The 8,336-nt window shown below is 35.8% G+C and overlaps 1 pseudogene; it reads left to right on the top strand.

Annotated features, from left to right (window-relative positions):
* Positions 1–65: 65 nt before the first annotated feature.
* On the top strand, positions 66–2,705 carry LOC102878021 (annotated as a pseudogene).
* Positions 2,706–8,336: the final 5,631 nt, after the last annotated feature.

Genomic DNA, 8,336 nt, shown 5'->3' with positions numbered 1-8,336 from the left:
ATCCTTGCCCCCAGTCTCAGTTTCTCTCTCTGATTTTGGGGAGAGAAAGTTGGCCCAATGGGTAGGTGAAATGGGCATATGTGCAAACTGTATCTATATCTTTCTTCTCTTATGTGGGTCCCTCTTCTCCCACCCTTTCATACTTTCTCACTTGTCATTTCTATCTCTCAGATCTCCAGGTTCTAAGACCCCATCATCTAACAACAGAAGAGCCCCTAACCTTTCATTTGATCCAGATTTCCTCCTTTGCCAACCACAGCTGGGCACACACCCAGGGTTCAGGCTGGCTGGGTGAACTGCAGACTCATTGCTGGAATGGTGTTTTAGGCACTATCCAATTTCTATGGCCCTGGTCCCGTGGTATCTTTAGCAAGGAAGAGTTGAAGAACCTCCAGGCGCTATTGCAGTTGTACTTGCATGCTTTCCCTCAGGAGGTGCAGGCCTTTGCCAGCCAGTTTCAGTTTGAATGTGAGTTTGTTTTTCCAAGCTGATATTTCTCAGAGATCTCCAACCATCTCCCAAAGGGGAAGATGGTGTATGGGCTCTGATCATTACCCAGACTTTCTGACCTTGTTCCCTGTATCTTGTGGCTCACTCTCTCTCCTCTGCTCTATGCTTCACCACCATTTTCACTCTAACTTCCTCCCTACCATATACACTGAAGAACTTACATGTACATAACTCTTCACACTCCTGAATATATCCTTATGTTCTAGCTCCTTGGAATAGTTGTTTCCTTTTGCTCTTCTTCCGACCAACACCAGCCTCAGACTCAGCCTTTCCCAACCAGGATCTACCCCTCTTTTTCCCTGGCCTGGGTGATTACATGGACAAGCTTGTACGTAATTACTCTCAAGTGAGCTTTTCCTGACTGGTCTCTAATATTTCTGACAGTCTTCCCATATAGTCCCTTCACATTAATTGTTTCAAAATATCTTTGTTATCTTCACGTTTTCTTTTCACAAATTTCTTCCCCCTTTCCCACCCCAACTCTAGTCTCCCATGTGATTCCCCAGAATTTTTTTCTTCCTTTAAATCTCTTTACTTTTCTAGACTGTTTCCTTCCCTCCCTATAATTCATTCCATACTGATTCTTTTTTTCTTGTCCACCTCCAGATCCCTTTGAGCACCAGATGTCATTTGGCTGTAGAATGCATGCTGAGAAGGCCTCAGGAAGCTTCTTAAATGGGGCATATTAAGGATCAGATTTCTTGAGTTTTCAAGGAAATTCCTGGAAGCCATCTTCAGGAGCAGGGAGTCAGGCTCAGAATGGCTGTAACGTGCTCAATCACTATAGAGTTATTAAAGAAATTGTGCAGATCCTTCTCAGTGACACTTGTCCTCGATTTCTGTCAGACCTCCTTGGTGCAGAGAAGTCAGAACTAGAAAGACAAGGTGAGCTCAACTTTCTTTCTTCTCATATCTCTAATGCTTTAACACTTGTATTTGAGTTTTTTACTCTTTATCATCATTTTGAAACACATAAGAGACTAGAGGATGAGATGTGTATGTTTAGAACTGTTTCCAAGATAAGAGAAAGAAGGGAATACTCAAACTACCAAGGTACCTTAGTCACTAAGTTATGATCTAGAGTGCCCCTATAAACTTTATTTCTCCTCATCTTCCCCTCTCTCACTAGAGAAGCCAGAGGCTTGGGTGTCTAAAGACCACAGTCCTGAGCCTGGTCATCTGCTGCTGGTGTGCCATGTCTCTGGCTTTCACCCAAAACCTGTGTGGGTGATGTGAATGTGGGGTGAACAGGAACAGCGGGGTTACATTATCAAGGTTACATTATCCCTAGTGCTGACGGGACATGGTATCTTTGAGTAACCTTGGATGTGGCAGCTGGAGAGGTGGCTGGCTTCGCTTGTTGAGTGAAACACAGCAGTCTAGGAGGCCATGATATAATCATTCACTTGGGTGAGAAAAAACTGGGGGTCAGCTGTGAAAGGATAGTCTTCCCATTGTCCTTGGGCTAATGAATGAGAAGCTGGAGAAATGGATAGGAATGCTATGCACAAGAAAATAAAAGTGGGAGAATCCAAATAAAGACAGGTGAAGAATGACAACAATTAAATTTCAAGAAAATAGAAGTTGAGAATTAGAGGTACTAAAGAGAAAAGAAAGAACTTAATGATTTGGTGAAAGAGAGAGGGAAGGGGAGATCAGGGACATAGATTCAGGAGGAATTGAAATGAGGGCTCTAGAAAATACAGAGAAAATTTCTTAAAAGGCTTCACTCTTGTGAAAGAAAAAGCATTAACTAAGGTAGAATAGAGAGTACTTTATAGGTTGACACCCTTCTTTATCCCCAAACAGATGGATGCTCCATCTTCCTGATACTGATCTGCTTGACTGTAATAGTAACCCTGGTCATGTTGGTTGTAGTTGGCTTTTGGTTTAAAAAGAGAGGTGAGACTTTTCTTGTTCTGTTTCTTCAACTTATTAACTCATTTTTCTTTTCTCTATCTTCTTTTCTCTCTCCTCTTTCTCTCTGATTGCCCTTCTTTGAGATCAAAATCCTCTTCTTTTACCATAGCTCAAATCAGAGTATCTGCTCTCCTCAATGTACCTAGCCCTGTCTTTTCCACAGAAGTCAACACCCAAGACCCCAAGAATTCAAGAAATCACCTCTGCTTGGTAAAGAAATCATGGCTCAAAGCATATTCTTGAAGAAATGGAAAACGAGCTTACACCAACTCTGATGACATTTGTTTTACCTTATATATAAAATTCTTGTCTGCTTCTTCTTAAACAGGATGCATAACAATAAGCAAAGCATGATTTTGTTAAAATAGCTTGTTCTGTAAAGAGATTCTAACTTCTTTGTAAATCTGTCTCCAAACCCCATCTTCCAGCAGTCTCTCTTCTGCTTTGGCTACAAGTTCCCCACTATTGATCTTTTATACTCTGATTCAAACTCTTATTTCTTCCCTGGATTGCTCAGTTGAAATCTCTTATGTTCTCCCCAGATCTTCCTAAATACAGTCATCTCTTCCTACTATAAACGGCAATTATTTAGGTTTTTGCTCTTTTTTTTTTTTTAAATCTCAATTCCTTGAAAGCAGTGTTTAGGTGTTTGTATTTTTCTCCATGATCAAAAATTTAACCTGGATTCAGGGCTAGCTTCATGAGCATATTACCTGTGCTGTTGTAACCATCTTAAAATTCTTAATAATTTCCGAACAATAAATTTATTTTGTACTAGCATTTTCATGATAATGAATGGCCCCACAAATTATGCAGCTGGTTCTGCTTAATTAAATATTTCTCAATAAATGTTGACTAAAATAATTTTTGTTAAATTAATGATGTTGTCTTAATTCATTCCCTCTTTGACATCTCTGCATCATTTCTCTGTGTTCTTATTAAACTGCTTTCTCTCCCTTTGTGTCTCACCAGAGGTGAAGCAGGTAGGATAGTTCTTCAGACTTCACAGTGATTGGGTGTTTGTGCATCTTTGGAGATTTTTAAAGAAAATAACGACATATGAGATATCTTCTGTCAAAATGAGGATGAGGTTGGAATGGCATTTCAGCTTCTCTGAGATTCTGTACATGTTCATCTTGGTAGATGTGCATATTCAGTGGAGAAATTAATATTTTGAACAGTTAATGAAGAAAATGTGGGGGTTGTGGATAATTTTGATGGGCAGAGCTAAGCCAATAAAGAAAAGTGTGATTGGAATCTAGTTAAGCTATGTGTTTATTTTCTTTATTATTTTGGTTTATTATTATGATCATCATTATTATTTACAGTTTATTTTCTCCTTATAAAAAATAAGGAGAAATACACAAATATACATTTGAAAATTATTTAATTACTTTAATGAAGATATATTGAAGTCTGTTGGAGAGCTGGAAGCTATTAAGATCAGAATTTGTACTGATGTCCAGTTAACAATTTCCTTTGGATGGGATAACTGAACAGACTGTATAGACTTCTTAGTGGAAGTTTTTATTTTCAAGTTAACAGACAAGGTTCCATGATTATTTGTCAAGGCTATATTCTTCTCCATTAGCAAGGTTTTGGGCCAGCCCTTTCACTGTTGAGAGCCCAACACCTTTTGTATGTCATGTTCAGACAGCCTATCTAGAGACAGGCTATTAGAGACTAGAGAGAAAGGTGGAATGAACTATTTGGAACAATAAATTATAAAATGGTAGTGGGCCACAGGAAGTGACCTCTATGAAAATGAAGAGGCTCAGATAGGGACCTTGCAGTTTCCAGCATAGGTATGTAGTACAAATATATTTCCAATGTTTTTTATTTGAGTGGACTTTTCCATACAATTCTGTTTTTTTTTTTGGTCACAATAATTCTTGAATTTCTAATCTGGTTCAAGCTAGCTTCTTTGGTCTCAAGTCAATTCTTTTCCCCACTGTATGTTATGCTTCTATGACACTAGACTTGGTGATGGGAGCAAAGGTGGAAGTAGCAGGACTAATTTCAAGCCTATTGTAATAATTCAAGAAGATAAGTATAATAGTAAACCATAGCACTTGAGGTGAAGGTGGTAAATGAAACTTGAAACTGTGTGTGTTTTAGAAATAGGGCCAATAGAACTTGATGATAGATTTTAATCTGTTGTGTTAGAAAAACAAGAAATCAGTTTTTTGTCTGGAGAGGCTGAAATTCCATTCATAATTTTAATTAGCTAAGATAGATAAGACTATAAAAGAGACAGATTTGGAGGACAAACAGAATTTAATTTTGAATATTTGATTTAAAATGCCAGTTAAGATTCAGAATGTAAAGATCTAACAGACCATGGTTTAGGTCTAGAATTGAGATGTATCTATGCTAAAGACACTTATTTGAGGGCAATAATAAGAAGTCTGAGAACTACTATATAATGGTGGAGATAGTCATATGAACAAATAATTAGAATACAATGCTGTGATTGCTAGTTAGAAGCAAATACTTTGTCTTGTGGGTTAGGTTGAAGACATAAAGGAAGGAGTGGCCTTTTCTTCCTGTTGGATTACAAAAAAGGCTTTAGATATTCCATTTAAAATGAGAGTTGAAAGATGGTAAGTACATCAGGCTCACTCATGGGGGAAATCCAAATTGAGGAAGTAAGGCACAGAGATAGACAATATTTCAGTTTTGAATGTTGTGGGGATTCTCAGCATTTGAAGATAACTGAAGCATAGAGCTATTCTATTCAAAGTGTATTCCATTCAAAGAACAGGACAAAACTTAGGAAACATTTGTTACATTTGTCCATGACGAGACATATAAAAATTGAAAGTAAATGTTTAAAAACTTTTAGAACAATTAAACAGAGTAATTTTATGTATTTTAATCTAATAGTGTAACAAGAAAAGGTCTTCTGTGGTTCCTTTTTATTTTATTTCTTGAAATAATTCATTGCATTGTATTTTTCAAAATTATTGGTATGTAATAAATTTTGGGGAAAAATTAGTCTTTCACCTCAGGTAGATTGAGAAGCACAGACATAGAATAAGAGGATGGGGACATGGCCTTATGTAAGAGTAGAACATAGAGGCCTTTGTATGTCATGTTGCATTATTTGGATGTGATCTCACATGAAATAAAGGCCATGCATAAAATTTTATTAGAAAAATATATGTCAAGCATATGTCAAAATGTATTAATGTAAATCAGCTAGTTGATGAAAAATTAAAGAACAGTGCAAGTTTCAGGGATGATATAGACTTGGAAGAGTGGTAAAGTTGGTAAACAGAACAGAATACTCATGAAGTAAGAGTGACTATATTTTTATTTCAGTTTTATAAAAGCATCATGGATAAGTACTTTTTTTAACTCAGAAAGTCTGTAGAAGGATGATACGAGATGCCAGGTATGCAAACAGTAGGCCAGAAGACAAAAATAAATAAATGAAGCAATTTTAGACTGTCTAAAGTTGAACTAACATGCTTCACTCCCCAATAACTAAAAAAGCTTAAAACTGTGTCAGATGAAAGCTTAAAACTGTGTCAAATAAAGACTTAAAATAACAGAAATTCCAATTTTAAACATTACCAGGGAATTTTCCCTTCAAGCTGCAAACAAAAATGCCGATGGTACAGTTCACTCCTTTCTTGTTTTGGGGATATTTTGTTTTATGTTTTTGACACATAGAGCAGTTTTTAATGGGGATGAAAGATAACTAGATAACTAGATTGGCAATATAGAGGATGGATTTAAGGGGTCAATAAAGAGACATGTGCAGTATTTACTGTGTAAATTGGGATAGGAGTAAACTAAAGCAACGAGGGAAGATAAATCTTGGCTACACAACCTAAACTAAATTAGAAGTTAACAATGCATTACTGAAAAAAAAAAAAAAACAACAAAAAACAGTCTGTGTTAAGACAAAGAAGAATTACTATTTCTGAACTTTATTGTCACTCTTTCTTGAAACTGGACTGAAATCATGTCAACAGTTGTAACATAGTCTCAGTAGTCACTGTGAGGAAATCAAGAGGAGGCTCTGATCCTATAGTTGGGGCCATTGTAAACAGTGTATCAAGACCTTCTCTACGGGAACAACACTACTGAAGACAATTTTGTTTTAAGAAACTCTAAGATAGCAGACTTGAAAATATTAATAAAAACAACAATAGTTAAAGATGATGGATTTTGCTTTAAGGAAATAAAAAGGAGAATAGGAGTTTTGGGATGTTAAAAGTAATTTTCACATTACCTATGATAAAGATGATGGCCCTTATTTTTAGGGAAAGTAAAAACAGTTTTACTAGAAAAGTGACAAAATTTAATAAATAGGCTGATAAGAATAAATGTGTCAGGGATAAATGGAAAAAAGCTAACGATGTTTGCAATAGTTTAGTTAGAACTTAAGGAAATGCAAAGTATTGTAAATGTCTTGGTTACAGTAACTAATATTATTGTAAATGTCTACATTTGTCAAAAACATGAGAAACTTTTTTTTTTTTAAAAAAGAAGCTGTATCCACAATTCAAAAATGATCACCATCTCCATAAGTGGATCCCCTCACCCAAGGAATAGAATTTTAATGGCTGGATTAACCTCTCAATTACATGGAGATTTCTTCCAAATAAATTTTTAGTTCATGGAAAGTTGTCTATCAACTTGAAGCTGAAAACACAATAGCTACATCTCTTAATTTTCTTGTGTATCTAATTTTGCCTGAAACTATTAAGTGTCTGAAATGACCTTTGCCAGAACATGAGCCTAAATATGGGATGTGTCTACTTTGATATCATTGTTGAAGATTTCTTAACTTGCAATTTTGGAGAGGGATTCTCTACTTCCTTTTTTCAAGGTGAATGTGGACTAAATAGCAAGACTCTTTATTTGTTCTTCACCTTGTTTTGTTTTGTTTTAGAAAATTTAACTCTCTGAGTTTTTAATTACTTACGTTTTTAAAAATAAGGCCACCTGGAATACTTTTATCTTACCCAAACAAACAAACAAACACCCCCCCCCCAACAAAAACAAAAACAAAAAACAAAAAAACAAAAAACCCTTCACTTTTCGGAGAGTAGATATATAAGATCTATGAACATGTGATATTTATGAGGTGGTGAAGAAGCCATGCATTTACCTTTAGTGAAAAGATATTGGGTTAAGCTCAGATAATTCAGTTATTGCTTGTGGCTTGGTGCTGAATATTTTGTCACAAGATGCAGATGAATTACAAGGATAAGATAAAAGAGACCTTTGATGTCTAAAAGACTTGAACCACACTATCAACCAACTTGACCTAGTAGACATAAACTTTTACCTAACAATAGCAGAAAGCATAGTGTTTTCAAGAGCGTAAGGAACATTCACCAAGAATACCATTAAACAAATTTTAATATATTTAAAAGGATTGAAATCATATGAACTAAAAAGCTTCTGCACAGCAAAGAAATAATTTTTTTTTGGTAATTGATAAGAAACTAACAAACTAAAAAGAGGCAACCATTGAATGGGAGAAAATATTTTCAAACAACGCCTCTGATAAGGGGCTAATATCCAAAAAATATAAGGAACTCATATAACTTGACAACAACAAAAAAACAACAATCCAATTAAAAAATGAGCAGAGAACCTGAACAGACATTTCTCTCAAGAAAGCATACAAATGGCCAACAGACATATGAAAAGGTGCTCAACTTCACTAGCTATTAGGGAAATGCAAATCAAAACCACAATGAGACACCACCTCACACCTTTTAGAATGGCTGTCATCAACAGCACAAGTAATAACAAGTGTTGGAGAGGTTGTGGGGAAAAAGAAATCCTCATACTCTGCTGGTGGGAATGTAAACTGGCATAGCCACTATGGAAAACAGTATGGGGGTTCCTCAAAAAATTAAGAATAGAATTACCATATGACC

The sequence above is a fragment of the Pteropus alecto genome, unplaced genomic scaffold, assembly GCF_000325575.1.
Source record: "Pteropus alecto unplaced genomic scaffold, ASM32557v1 scaffold670, whole genome shotgun sequence".
Lineage (NCBI taxonomy): Eukaryota > Metazoa > Chordata > Mammalia > Chiroptera > Pteropodidae > Pteropus > Pteropus alecto.
The sequence above is the reverse complement of the archived record's forward strand: the minus strand, read 5'-3'. Positions and strand labels throughout refer to the sequence as shown.